The sequence below is a fragment of the Gastrolobium bilobum genome, unplaced genomic scaffold (genome assembly GCF_033153095.1).
Source record: "Gastrolobium bilobum isolate Gb01-03AN ecotype WA unplaced genomic scaffold, APGP_CSIRO_Gbil_v1 utg24412, whole genome shotgun sequence".
Taxonomy (NCBI): Eukaryota; Viridiplantae; Streptophyta; class Magnoliopsida; order Fabales; family Fabaceae; genus Gastrolobium; species Gastrolobium bilobum.
The window spans coordinates 151,590-167,004 of NW_026896224.1; the positions used below are offsets into that span (position 1 = coordinate 151,590).

The 15,415-nt window shown below is 38.2% G+C and overlaps 1 protein-coding gene across 1 annotated transcript in view; it reads right to left on the reverse strand.

Moving 5' to 3' along the window:
• LOC133298329 (beta-glucosidase 12-like) overlaps positions 1 to 14,850 on the reverse strand; it is a 70,632-nt gene extending 55,782 nt beyond the window's left edge. Inside the window, exons 1-3 of the mRNA XM_061497596.1 lie at positions 14,782 to 14,850; positions 13,415 to 13,484; positions 11,060 to 11,118 (exon numbers count right to left, since the gene is read on the reverse strand). The gene's annotated coding sequence lies outside the window, so the exon portion shown is untranslated. The remainder of the gene's footprint in view (positions 1 to 11,059; positions 11,119 to 13,414; positions 13,485 to 14,781) is intronic.
• Between the last annotated feature and the right edge of the window lie 565 nt (positions 14,851 to 15,415).

Below are 15,415 nucleotides of genomic sequence, written 5' to 3' on the forward strand. Positions count from 1 at the left end.
GAGCCAGGATCGAACTCTCCATGAGATTCCTAGTTGCATTACTTATAGCTTCCTTGTTCATAGACAAAGCTGATTCGGAATTCTCTTTCATTCCAAGGAATAACTTGTATCCATGCGCTTCATATTCGCCTGGAGTTTGCTCCCAGAAATATAGCCCCCCCGCTCCCGTCAATCCCACGAGCCTCTTATCCATTCTCATTCGATCACGACTTCCAAATAGAAAAACGCATATTGGGTTTAGGGATAATCAGGCTCGAACTGATGACTTCCACCACGTCAAGGTGACACTCTACCGCAGAGTTATACCCCTTCTTCCCTTGCCCCCATCGAGAAATAGAACTGACTAATCCTAAGGCAAAGGGCCGAGAAACTCAACGCCATTCTTCTTAAACAACTTGGAGGCCTTGATGCCGAGAGCTGGAGTTCATCCAATGCGGCCGATGTAAGGACATGACCCTCTTCAAGCTTTAACTTCCCATCCTTCAACAGTCGGTCAAAGATCTCATCCGTAGGTCAAAAAAAGTAAATAGCCAACTTCTCCCTGTTGATAGCACAGGAAAGAGACGATTCTCTGCATCTAGATTGATTGCACGTTTTTTCTAGTATGTTTATAGATATTCTAGTTAACCTAAGGATAGCGAAGAAGAAGTGAGCTCTATAGCCTTTTTTACTATGTGTTAATAAAGTGAAGTGGGCAGGGTATAAACAGTAGTGGAATCAAGCGGCAGGATACGAAAGCTATGGATAGGGATGAAATGACTTATGAAAGTGAATAGGAGAGTTCAATCCTTTCCTCTTGATCAAATGCATTTCTAAAGATTCTCACAACACAATGGACTTCCCTACTGCACTGAGACGGACCCAGACCCCCTACCGAAAGGGCTATGTAATGTTCTTTATATCAAGCGATAGCTTTCAAGTGCCCGACCCCAATCTTGAACCTGGTATTCCCGCAAAAAATGAATTGAACCGGGTCTGGCTGAGAGAAGGACTTTCTTATAGGGTGCTAGAGAGGGTGGTGTAAGAGCTATCTATAGCTATCGTGTACTTGCTTTCTCTTATTTCTCTTTCGTTAACAGGTTCTTCTTCCTAGTATGCATGGGTATCTCTTGTGAGTAGCTCCATAAGCCATGCCGATGACTCTACTTGCTTTTTACTTTTGCTTGACTTTACTAAACAAGCGAGAAAAGCCCTTTCTATTTAGTAAAGCAACAAGCAAGGGATTGAGGCGAAATCTGCGTTCGCGCATTTTCTTGCTCGCTAGCAACAATAAAAAAACAGCGCACACTAGAAAGTGCTTCGAATTCGAAAGGCGCCGACTCCCTTCTTACTGACAGCACAGCTACGTGCTGGCACTCAATTAGTAGCGCTGGCGCGTCACTCGGTGAACTGACCGTACCCCAAACCGACACAGGTGAACAAGTAGAGTATACTAGGGCACTTGAGAGAACCATGTCGAAGGAACTCGGCAAAATGACCCCGTAACTTCGGGAGAAGGGGTGCTCTCCTATCTTTTGATTAGGAAAGATCCCACATCTGGTTAACTGCTTTAGGGGTGTCGGCTCCAGGCTAGAGAAAAGATAGGCTATTACTGAAGCTGTTAAAAATGATCGTCGTGGTATTAGACTACTTGCTATTGGTTGTAACCCCTTCTGAATTGCTTTTGTGGTTCGCATCCTTAGCCTACTCTGAAATATGGTCATCTTGCTTCTGAAAGAATGAGCGGAAATAGGGTCGAAGCACTCTTACTAAGTAGGGTAGGCACCTATGATTGAGGCTATCCTATTTAAGGTTGGAAAGGAAGCTTGAATAGCGATTCCATATTGCTGCGACGCCAAACCACCAATGGTGCAAGAGCCAAAGGGAAGAAAGAGCGCTCTAAATGCTTGCTATTCCCCCTCTCTTCCCTAACTGACCGTGGAGATGTGCCGTAGTGATAATTACATTCATTTTTTATTGGAAACTAGGCGTGGTGGCAGGACCGCTAGGGGACACGGTAACAAAGGCTCTAAGTTTAGACCTGGATAAGAGACAAGAGACATAGGGCTAATCTGGAGGTTAGCGGTCTAGCGAAGGAAAAAAAACACTTGATTTTTCTCTGTGCACCGGTGCGTGCTCTTTCAGAGCCTAAAGACCTCTTGCAGCTGCTGTCGCTACTGACACCATGGGTACACAAGCGCCGGCCTTCACCCAGGAATTTTCATCCAATAGGTAATCTTTCAGGTATTGCCACTTGTCTGTCTTCCATTTATTCAACAGCATACTCGCTACGCCTCTTGTCACCAACATTCATTGATGGGGAGCTGGAATGGGGTCTCCCTATTTGACTATGGTAATCATGTGGACGACCTAAGGGAATTATTCAAATTGCTCCCTTGGAAGTGTTGGTGCACTTTCACATGGGCCATGGGGTAATATCATTGGTATTGGATGCATCGTTAGGTTGTGCCGAGTCAAATCTGCTCCGTTTTTTTTCCGTTGCAGAAAGGAAATGATTGGAAGCTAGCAGTATAGACTTGTTTCCTATTGGATTAAGCTAATCTAACTCGGAAATGTCAGTTGCTTAACACATGCAAGTCGTAGAACTACTCCCTGAGTCTAGATCTCTGATTCCAATCCTGCTTTAGTGCATCTTTTACTTGACAGTTGCATCGAGAAAGGCGTGGCCCCAGAAGTGCTTTTTCGGAGATAGCGAAAGAAGAAAGAGCTTAGCTTATAAAGTAGTGTCTCCATTTCTCTAATAGGGACACTATAAAGATAGAAATGTAGCGGTGCAAGGCCTACTTCAATGCCAATTGATAGGGGGCCTGGACCAACATCGAAAGAAAGTGCTACTTCTGGAACTGCTCCCTTAAAGAAAGAAGAAATGGAAAGGAGTATTCCACGTGCATAATCCTTAACTTTTCGAGGAATCCTTTTGAAAATTCAAAATCGAATGGATTTGGTCTTATACATACGCGAGGAAGGTAATCAAAAAAGAAAGAAGAGAAATTGGGTCATGTTTCCCGAGGGAGGTCACTGACTATCATGCGATATCAATCAATACGGCCAAAAAAGAAGCTATGATGGAAGGAAGAAGTTGACCTTGACTATATGATAATCTGAATGAATCTCAAGTGTGATAGTAACTACTATCGAACCTCGAAGGGAGACATCGTAGACAAGAAAGAAAAGGATTCTATATAGCTATCGCCCCTCTAGGCTAGTGTGGTTACGCCTCACAAGAATCCCTAGGTGGAGTAACTCCCGATATAGCAGTAAAAGTAAGACGCGTAGACGGATCGACTCATCAAGTTCCTGTTGAAATAGGATCCACACAAGGAAAAGCACTTGCCATTCGTTGGTTATTAGGGGAAGAAGCAAGCACTTAGTTTTGTTTGATTGGCATGGTTTTCAGTGTACCGTACTTTAGCGCAAGGAGTAGGCAGAGGAAGCAACAAGAGCTCATTTAGCCGCATGTGAAGGAGCTCAGCACTTTACCGAAGAAGCTACATTGAGCGCGCTAGCGCTAGCCGTAGCTTCTTCCGCTTCTCCCTGCGGCCAAAAAGGAAATTCCAGGTATAGAAACAGTGGTATTACAGGATTATGGGATTAGGGGAGTTGAGGAGGGATAGGAATATTATAGTTTGCATTTCCCTTAATAGAGTTTCCAAGGTAAAAAAAGGATAATAAGATTATAGTTATTGTATTTACCCAATGGTAAAGTAAATTAGGGGAGATTCCATAATATGGGAGTCGGGGAGGAGAAAGAGAAGGACAAAGGACATGACACTCTTGTTTAATTACTTACAGAAACTTTTGTAAAAGGGTTTAATCCGCTTGTGGGATTAGGAGACCCTTATATTATCATATATCATACTATCATATTATCATATTATCATATTATCGTAAAAGGTAAGCTCTCTACTAATCCCTCCTTAACCTAGCCTATCGCGAAAGAAAGTCCCCAAAAATGCTCGTTCCTTTGTCGTCGTTGGGGCTATAAATCTGACTTGCTCATGCTTAGGAACTCAGTAAAGTGACCAATAAGTGACCTGGTAGCGCTTTTCATTGGTCTAACCGCCATACCATTCACAATTGCTGTAAAGGATTCCGTAAAATATCTTTCATAAGATAGTTTCTCACATAAATGAGTTCAAACTCCCGAAATGCGGTCTAGACAGCTCCTTTCTGACTGGACTTCGAGGAAGGGTCAATCTCCTCCGGAGCATGCTGCGCAGCCACTCATTCGCCCTAACCAAATAGTAGAATAGAATGAATCTATCTCTTAGTGATTCTACTGTACTGATGTAGTATGATAGGGGACCTTTTATTGAGACAGGTCCCAGAAACATAAAGTAGTGTTATAAAGATGCAACGACAGAGTTGTTATCCCGTAATCTATCATTCTAAAAAATTCCCCAAAGCATCCCTGGGGATTACAAAATAACAAAAAAGTAAAAGTGATCGAGATGCAAGGGAAAAAATTTTGTTTCAAATTTCCGGAAAGGCCACCCTTCTTTCAATGTCTTGCCATTCTGAATGTGCAGCTCCTTCTGTCCATCTTCCTTCTACAATGGGATAATCGGCTTCAGAGTCCTCCTTCCTAGCTGCCTATTCTAGTGTCAAAAAGGGATCCTCGGGAAGTCATACGGGGAGGAGCCCTCTCACTGAAGAAGGGGGCGATAAAGACTTCTTGATTACGAATGCTATGTTATTCATAAGGGAACACGAGCCCGCTATTCCTATTAGGGAATGGAGTAAGTGCTCTACTGAATAGTAACTAGTAGCTAACAGGGCGACTATTCCCGCAGAGGGATTTCACTTAAAAGACTGGACTTCAAGCAGCAATGAGAGCAAAGGCAAGGCATTGATGCGCCTCAAAGAATGGGGCAAGGCAAATTTCCAGACAATGGCAAGTGCTTGAGAGGGAGCTGTGAAAGAAGCGGCTGCTAGATAATAGGGAGCTCTTGAAGAAGAAGGGATTGCGGGGTGAACGACATTCTGTTGTACTACTAACACTAGCTGTACTAGAGTAGTTTAGTAGCGCCTTTTGAATCAAATAGGCGAACCCTTTCCGAAAGAGTTCGTATAGGATAGCCTAAACCAGTATACAGACACTATCCTTAAGGGCTAATCCCCGAAAAAGTTATAAAGAGATCCCACTTCCTCATGAATTTCTTTTGACTCAGAATCTTTTGTTTCAAATCCCAGTCCAAGGGAGCTACCTCATTTTTCACCTTGAATTGATGCAGAATTTCTGACTTTTCGTGTAGGATTAGATCTAGGGTCTCCATCTCCATTGTCCATTGAGCCCGCTCTAAACAATCCCCATTTTGCTGGATTATTGCCAATGTAATCATAAAAAGCTCATTTTTCAGGAATTTTAGACCAAGCTTCTGATAAACTTTGATTTTCGACTAGCCCAGCACCAACTCTTCGATATATTTCTTGCTGGAAATATCCCTGATCCCATTGATAACGAGTGGGACCAAATAATTCAATTGGGGTAGTTGCTGAACCATACCACATAGTTCTAGCAACAACAAAAGCTGCAAAAAAGACAGCAGCGATACTGTTGGAAAGGACGGTATTAAGTATTGCAAAAGAAAGGACCTGCTGATAGAGCTGGGCGGGGAGGCGAGACTAGTTATCAGGTCAGAGAGAGGCCTAGCCCGTAAACTGGCCCCTTTCATCCTAGCTAGTAGTCCAGCCATTCCCTTACCCTTAGGTGGTAAGCGGCTTTCTTCTTCTTTCATGTGGTATCATTGCCAAGTCTTGAAATTGTTCTAGCTGTCTATCTATAGTTATAGTGTAAGTGCCCATTTCCTTTGCCTGGACTTCTTCGCAATCAGGTTTTTTTACCTCGTGAGTCTTCCATTCCTTAGGCCCTTATTCAAACAAAACTCCCGCAGACTTGTTTCATAGCTTTCAACTGAGCGGCAGACCCGACGCGACTGACAGATAAGCCGACGTTAATAGCAGGTCTAATTCTGTGATAAAAGACCTCTGTTTCCAAACATATTTGTCCATCAGTAATGGAGATCACATTGGTTGGAATATAGGCCTTGGGTGGCCTTTCATTGATTCATCAATTTAACATTAATGGGGGGCGAAGCAGAGAGATAAAATAAAGATCGGCAAAGGGGTAGGATCAGCATATATTCTTGTATATACTCTGGGTTGGAAGGGAAAGTCTCTTATATACATACGTAATTTTATTCATTTATTAATATAATCATTTTCTTATTTATTCAATGACAGCAATAAGGGGGGAGAACAGATAAACTTTTTTGTACAATCAGGTCCCCAGGTATGGGGCTCGGTGCCATCTCCGGATCAGGCTTAGCCGCCGCTCCCTACTGGGAACTACCCGGGGAAGAGTTAGGAACAGGAACAAGGAGAAGCGAGAACCACTTAAATAGAGGAATCAATTGTATTTCCTCCTTTGTTCCCCATAGCAACTGGGGATCAAAAAGAACCAAATTTGATGACTTATTAAGGGAAAGTCTTCGAGTTATCCTCAAATAAATGCATGGGTTTTTCATAGCGACTTTTTCTTCCCGTACAGAACGAGTTACGTCCCTTTCGGCATGAATTTCTGGGGGATTAGCCCTTAAGGATAGTGTCTGTATACTGATACAGACACTATGCTACGCTCCGTTCGCTTGCTTGCTACTCACTGTAATTCACATTCACTGGCTTAAGAGCTAATGAATGTGGAGTTACAGTTGGTTCTGACTCTAACAAGTAAGTAAACCACCTTTGAATGCGAGTGCATTCATAGAAGAGAAATCAGTAAATCAGGACAGGAACAGTATCTGGCAGTCAGGTACAAGCAAGTAAGTATGAGAAGAAGGATCTCAGGTTCCAACCAAAGACTCATCACTAATATCGTAGGTGATATCCGAAACCGCTGATGTTAGGATTAAGGAAGTAGACTAGAATCTCGGAACCAAGCTAGCTCAACAGGGCATGTTCCGATATTGCCAATACAGTCTTGTCCAGTAACCCACTAGAACGATTAAGCCAGTGTCCTCACTGATGAATCCCGTGGAACCTAGTATAGGATCCTCGGCATTCTGAGGGGATGTATGATTCTAGTCGAAAGCCCTAATCCATTAAACACAAAAGAAGCGCATCAGTACAAGAAGGCGGATATTGATCATGCAAGTGGAGTGGCTCTCCATACTAAAAAGGTAGCTTGGGAGAACATGCCTATGTGTGTACTGTTCTATTCTTTAAAGAAAGAATAAGAGAAGCAAGGTCCACAGAAGGTTTGACTACGATGATTCTAATTGGCCGGCCTATCCACATCCCAAATAAGAATGAAGACTTTTTTTTTTTTTTTATAAGGCAGGCCTACTACGGTGGTCATACAGATACATACAAGCCATATGGAGAGGACCTATACTACTATGATGTGAACTCTCTCTATCCCTTTGTAATGAAGGAATTTCCAATGCCTGGTGCTGTGCCAGTCTGGCATGGAAATCTGTTCCTATCGTGACAACTCTGGTTCCCCCACCTTTTTTTCGTTCTGGGGCCCTACTTACAAAAAAAGAATAAAGAATCCATTGTTTATAGTACCTTTTCTTTCTTCCACCTCCGAAGGATGTAGGGGGTATATAGCGAAAGAAGCGAGCATCGAAGGGGTCTGGGTTACTGAAGAGTCGTCCGACTGCCTTAGTAGTCTCAAAACGGATGACAAAGCACCCAATGAAGATGCACGGGATCGGTAAAGCCAAACCTAAAGGTTTAGGGGGGCATCTTCTTTTTTTTATATAATGTTCGATTGGACTGAAGTTTCTTGCTTTGGACTACTCTTGCTAATTTCAAGTAGCCAGACCTTGCCCATCCCCCTATTATGAAATAAGGGGCATATAGTGCGATCTGAGGTTCTCCCCGATCAGAAGCAGATGCTACCCGACATGTCAGAAAATCAACGATTACAGGGATTGCCTTCTTCATAGGGTTCAGTGGATAGCTAACAGGCCCTCTTCTGTCTATCTACGTAATAGAGTGTCATCCCGCTTCTGCCAGAATCGAAGCCAATACGTGGACGCTTAAATGATTTGGTTCACGTCTTTCAATGCCTTAAGTTAGTTATTTTCTTACCCGAGTGACTGAATTCCATAGTTCATTCCTCAACCGGAAAGATCGTCCAATCATGATATTGAAGGATGGGACCTTTTCTCGAAAAACTCTGGATCCCGAGAAGAGTTGAAGATGGTGCAACATCGAATCCTGTTACGTTACTTCGAATGGAATCTTAGCCCGCCTCACTTTCTTTCTCTACTGCATAAGGGCCATAAGGGCATAAATGAAGTCAAGGGATTTCCTTCTTTCTAACTAGTGGCTGAGAGTAAGCACCTAAAAGCCTTCATTCAATAGATTTGTGGTTGAGTCACTGGACCTTCGTTTTTCTTACTGTAAGAAATTTATCCAGCCAAAAAAAAAAAAACTTTTGAATACTTGATCCCAACTACTCTATTGTTGATCGAATTAACTATTCCGCAAGTCCCACAGCTTATTCTCGAACATCTGTGCCAAGCTTAGTAAAGCCAGTGATTCCTTCAAAGATCCAAACAGGGGATTCATTGGCATCTTCTTCTCGCGGTTCTCTATTTGAGATAGTTGAAGAGGCCTTTGTACGACAGTATACTTCTACTTATGGCATCGGAACCGCTAATGCCACATCTGTTTCAAAAGGTTCGTAGATTCATTAGCCAGCACTAACTATTCGATGGGGTATACAAGGGTGCTGTTCCCTAACCGTTAGGACGGTAACAAGTTGAAGTTCTGGGAAAGGAACAACAACCAAGTCATTGTTAGTTTTTTCATGTGATTGTCTTTGATCAGTCTTTGATAAGTCATCGGAGGAATGTCGCATCGCTTGTAAAGGACTGTATGGCTTAAAGTCCCTTCTTTCTCTGAGGAGAAGCCCAAAGCTAGTTATCTTTTCCTTTTCCTTGCTCACCTTCCCAGAGGATGACTTCAGAGTGCTTCAACTTGGCCAAGAGTGGATGTCATTCAGGTAAAAGAATGGCACTTGCTCTATTCTTGTTAGCTTGCTTGTAAAGGGGCCTATACAGACTGTTGCAAGACTCTTTCGCCAATCCTACTGGTCCGCTGTGGTTCTTGCAATTATGGCTTCCTGCTTACTCCCCCTCGGTCGGTTGTTTGGGGCGAGGGCCTCAAGCCTCAACTTCACCACCTCCCTAAGACTAAAGCCCCTTTACCGAATTTTCAAAAGGTAAGAAATGGCGTAGTCTTAGAAGGAGTATGAGAAGTGGTAAGTGAGTTAAAACACTTACCACATTCCCAATCTCCCTTTGGGAGTATGGAGCCAGCGTCGGTATCGGCAACTGTCGTATAGGGCCACCACTCCCGTGCAGCGGGAGTTCCGAAACAGGCAGTACTTGCCTCGGATAATCCCAGTTGAAGCCTTCTCGTGTTTATATCACTCTGCTTTAGCCACGGTAGCAAGCAGATTTCGGCGTAACTTCCCGGTAACTGCCTAAGTTCCCGGTCCTTTATTCGTTCTATAGGAGCCATCCCGATCTCATCTACCTAGAGAATGGGTGAGATGACGGTTGGTCAAAAATACGATAGATAAGGGGATCTAATGCGAACCTTGACGCCCGACGGGCGATAAAGGTAAGGTAAGGGACCTAAATGCAGTAGGAATTGTCTAATCAAAAGGCTAGAAGTTCATTCCTTTCGCCTAAGTCTCACCCTTTTCAACCATAAAAAAAAGAACAGTACCAGCGCATACTATACTTGCTCTAATCTGGATGACTGGGGGATTAGCCCTTAAGGATAGTGTCTGTATACTGATACAGACACTATGCTACGCTCCGTTCAAATTTGAGATTGGGTTGGTGTGAAGTGTACCGCTTGTGTAGCCTATGCGAAGCGAACGAGCAAGGGATTGAGGTGAAAGTCGCGTTCGCGCATTTTCTTGCTGGGTACAAGATCGAAAAGAATGCCCGTATGTCGAGATACAAGGTTTTTCGAGAAAAGGTCTCATCCTTCAATATCATGATTGGGGCGACCAGGCTATATATATGTATATATGAGACATGATCTTCTTACATCGGTGTAAGAGTAATACCTCTTACACTCAATTTTAACTGTTGATTTTCGTATATCTAACGGGTATAATTAATAATTAATTAGTGAGAATAATGTAATTAATTACAGTAGTTTGATAGACGAAAATCAACGGTTAAGATTGAGTGTAAAAGTTATTACTCTTACACTGGTGTAAGTTGATCCTGTCTCTATATGTATATATAGGGTTTAATGTTTGTACTTTTAAAGGATATAGAATTATGTAATTTTAAGTGAAAAAAAGATACACAATAAAAATCATAGGAGAAAAAATAGGTGAATTTTTTTTAAATTTAAATTTAAAATAAAAAAATAATAGGTTGTATCTTTTTCTCTCTTAAAATGACACAATTATATGTCCTTCAAAAGGACAAATATTTTTTCAATATATATATATGGGGAAGGATATTGTGACAACCAAGTTGTGTTACTACCAAGTGACTGCCAATTAATTTCACCGTTAGATCGATTATGTTGATCCAACGGTTATATTTATTTCCATCTTTGTATGGTTATGATTTCTTATATTTAATGTGAAAGCATTAAATATGGAAAATCATAATCATACAAAGGTAGAAATAAATATAAAGTATTAAATTTGGGAAACCATGACCATACAAAGATGGAAATAAATATAACCGTTGCATCAACATAATCGATCTAATGGTGAGATTAATTGATAGTCACTTGGTAGTAACACAACTTGGTTGTCACAATATCCTTCCCCTATATTTATATATAACTTCTGAAAATTTTCTTTTTCCACCAGAATTTATGGTATCAATTATTAATAAAAAGAATATCAACAGCTAAAGTTCTGATTTTTGAATAAATTTAATTTACACCGTTCTACAGCCGAAACCATATACTTTGCACTTATGAATTAGGACGCCGATGCTAGGGGCTATGTTGAATAGACAAGAGAATATAAGTGCTTTCGTTACAATTTTAAAAGTGCAATTACCTTGAAACGATGGTATGAATCGACCGCGATTTGCCCGTTGCTCTGATCCTTTATTTTATCTAGTTACAAGAAGAAGAGAAAAAAAAAATCTAAGATAATATGATCATGAGCATATGGATCCAAAATATTTTAATTCCGTGAAGTTAAGGATAATTTTGAACTGACAACTTTTACAAATGTAATTATAATTATTAATACGAGAAACGATTAAATATTATAAATTTTAATTGTAGATAATTAAACGATTAAGTATTATAAATTTTAATGGTAGATAACCATTGATTGGCGGAAATCAACGGTTAAGATGTGGTAGTAACATTGATAGTAACATTATTTGGTTGTCGCAATATCTTATCCCTAATTAAAATAATTTTGTTGGTTTACTTTTTAATAACTCAAGCTTTATAATACTATTTGCCTATTATTTATCATTACTTTTATATTAATCAATTGATTCATCAATTACTCGTCTAGTTTGATTCGAGCTAAAATGGACCACGTGGTTGACAAAGTTTTCATTATCAAATTTTAACATAACTGCATTTTCAATTACTCGAACTCGAGACACTGGTTAAGCTAGAATAACCTCTTAGTAGTTAATCTACTTACTTGATGTTTTTACTTTCAATTAATCTATTTCAACAATATTCATAATATAAATGATATGTTTATATTTTACGGATTAAAGCAAGCCAAAGGTCATCGAAAACACTTTAAATTTGTATTTAAACAAAACTAAAATGAAGCCTTTTAACATGTTTATATTTTCAATCCTTCTTTGTTGTTAAATTTATATTTAACCCTTTTATATATAAAAAATACATTTTATCAACTTTAAAATTTGCAATTCAAGGATTAAATTTAAAAATCACTCTTGAAGAATTTCAGTGATAGATATAGAGGAAGATTTAACAATATAATTTACAACCTGAAATAAATTGTTTCTACATTTGAAAATTGACTAATATGAAGATTTTCAAAGAGATAAAAATGTTAATAATTTTTTATATTTTAAATTGATAATTTAATATACTAATACTATTTTTTATGTTTTAATTAATTTTAAGATTTCTTAAAAAGTTGTTGTCCCCTTTCGTAAATATATTCAAATTAACCATAACTTTAAAATAATATATATATCTTAAATTTGTAAAAAAAGTATATAAGTAAAGAATATGAATAAACTCAAAATGAATAAAATACATCTTTTGCATAAACACTAAACTAATAGTAAAATACCGGACAAATAGGAAGAAAAAAGGAAAGAAGAAAATAATTCATTTGCTCACAATCAGGAGATTTTTGTCCTTTCTGCGGTGTGAATTTCATCCCATGGGGTGGTGTTTGGTAAGTGGTCCAAAAAAAAAAATTCTCAGGAAAGCGACCCCAGCATATAGGAGGAATTCTAAAATTTACCATGAAAACTTTACATTCTCTGAATTTGAATTAACACATCAACATTCCAACAAAGAATGCCATCAGAAATGTGGAATTAGGAATTCTAATGGATAGAATTCTATTGAGTGAATTTTCAGACAAAACTATCATTCATCAGAAACGCAGTTCAATTTTATTGTTTTGAAAAGTTGAGGTTAATTTGATAAATTTATCGTATATTTCCTATAATATTTTACCATCAATCAAACTTAAACTCAATAAACTTATCCAATTTTTCCGATAATATTTATTATCCTATCAAATAAATTTTTTATAACATTTCCGTAAAATTCACTTTTCCACTATATTTCTCCTCTACCAAATATCCCCTAATTTTTTGTCTCCCAAACTTTCTTGCAAAATTGATTTCAATACAAAAAATAAAGGGAGCGACTGGGGATCTATTCTAGCGTCGTAATGCCTTCATGATCTTTTAAGTTTGTAATATTGAAGCTTAATTTAATTGTTGAATTAACAATAATAAGATTCAAATTTTTGATCACTTAAGTGGAGAAAATAGTAGCGCGTGAAAGATTATAAGTGAAGGCATTATTACTTTTTTAAAAAATTTAAAAATTTTGTAGAAAAAAAAAAGTTTATTTTTTTTAGAGAAATGTTATACTTACAACTTGTTTTCATTTATAACTTCTTATAACCATATCTGAGCCATTGATTATTAACGGTTATTATTTTCGCAAATCAAACTCATCAATTAATTATTAATTCGTAATAAATAATAACCTTTAATTGATGAAAATTAACTCTTAAGATATAATTGTAAGAAGTTATAAACGAAAATAGGTTATAAATATAATGTTTATCTTATTTTTATCAATAACAGGTATAAACTACAAAATTCAAAGGAACAAATCTTTCTGCATATATTTCCAGTTAAGTGGAAGGGATAGTTGGCCTTACTTGGGTATTTATGAGTGAAAGTGTCCCAAATACTCGGACCTCTGCCGCCTTCATTCGCTGCACCTTCATACTGTGCAGAATTGAAAGAAAAGCAAAATAAAAAATTGAATCAAATTACCGTTTTGTTTCTTTTAAAAAAGAGTAAATACTATTTTTAGTCCTGTCAATATCTACCAAGTCCTTTTTAGTCCCTGACAATAAAAAAGGACCAAATTGGTCCCTGAAATTACAAAAAAAGGGGCCATGTTAGTCCTTATGTCAACTCCCAAATATGTAGAGTGGCCCTTTTCTTGTACTTTCAGGGACCAATTTGGTCCTTTTATTGCCAGGGACTGAAAAGGACTTCGTAGATATTGTCAGGGACTAAAAATGGTGTTTACTCTTTAAAAAAAGAGTAAATACCCTTTTTGGTCCTCAGTAAATTTCATGATGCCTGTTTTAGTCCCTAGCAAATAAAAAGGTCCATCGTGGTCCATAAGAAATTCAAAATGGACCCATTTTAGTCCTTTTGAGGACTAATATGGGTCTTTTTTGAATTTGTGAGGGACCACAATTTCAACTAAATGGGTCCATTTTGAATTTCTTAGGACCACAATGGGCCTTTTTATTTGCTAGGGACTAAAGCGGGCATCGTGAAATTTGCTGAGGACCAAAAATGGTATTTACTCTTAAAAAATATATGTAAAAAAATTCCAAGGATAACTATATATTAGAAATAAAAACCAAAGCCAATAAAAAATTTTCTTCTAATTATTTAATTTTTTTAAACTATCATTAATAGATTAAATGATAATCCACCATATTAAGTGAGTTCTACACTGCAATATAATTCAAAATCTTATGATGTTAGATTTATAGATCCTTTCACTTAGTTCATTTCTATTTGCTCCCCTTCAAATGGAAGTTTTTTTGGCTAACCATCAAACTCAAATACTAATCATCATATCCAAACACTCAGTTTACACAAATCAATCAAGCTTTGACTCTTATATTACTATTGGGTAACATGCATGAGAGCCCATGATAAGAAAGACACCACAAATACTTGATTCACACAATCCAATCAATCAGTGACTCTAATATCATTGTTAGGTAATATGAAAGCCTACGGTAGGCGAGAACTATTATCAACGGGCTATGCGACAATCTACCACTTGCTAGACACCACAACTCATCATTTCAAAATTTTAAGCATTGGGTTTACAGGTCTTTTCATTTATTTAGTTCCCATTTAGTCTATTTTTAACCAATATAAAATTTCACTGATCACACTTGAATTGCGAAACGTATATGGTATTCATTTACATATGTTAAATAACAAAACATGTATATGCTTAGCCTAAGTGCAACAAGCTAGAAAGTCAAACCTGATATGCAGAGGATGATGTACCAAATATGAAATCCTCTGGAAAGCTGCTTCGTTTAAGAGAAGCTGTGTTATAATCCCCAGGAAGACCTTCAATGGAAGGCACATAATCAAGAACCAAAATAGTGAGTGCAAATATAAGATAGAGGATGAAAGTGTTTGAAGGTTTAATGTCCATGGGTGGCTATTGAAACTCAAGAACTCCTCCTACTTCCTTACAACAATTCTATGAATGAGAAAACTAGCCCTCCTGCTTTAGTTTTTGTATTGGTGCTTGCTACCCCAAGTTTGTAGAACTTCTCTATCTATCTTCTGTAATTTTAATTATATAGGGTTTAAGTTTTCTTATGTTGTAGGATTGTAGGAGAGAAAAAAAGTAGAGAGAAGTTAAATGTGGGTCCCATATTTTATATTAAAAAGAAAAAGAAAAATTAATTGACACGGAAAATGAATTTGTGTAGGAAAATGATTTACTCTCATGTAGCATGAGATTATTATTTCCCCAATTATATATTTACTGTGTTTTCCAAACTGACTTCAAGCAACCGATTTGCCAGATGCATTGCACATTCCCATTAAAAAAGAGTAGCTTCACCAATATTAAAATCGATCTATAAATTAAATATATTTAAGAA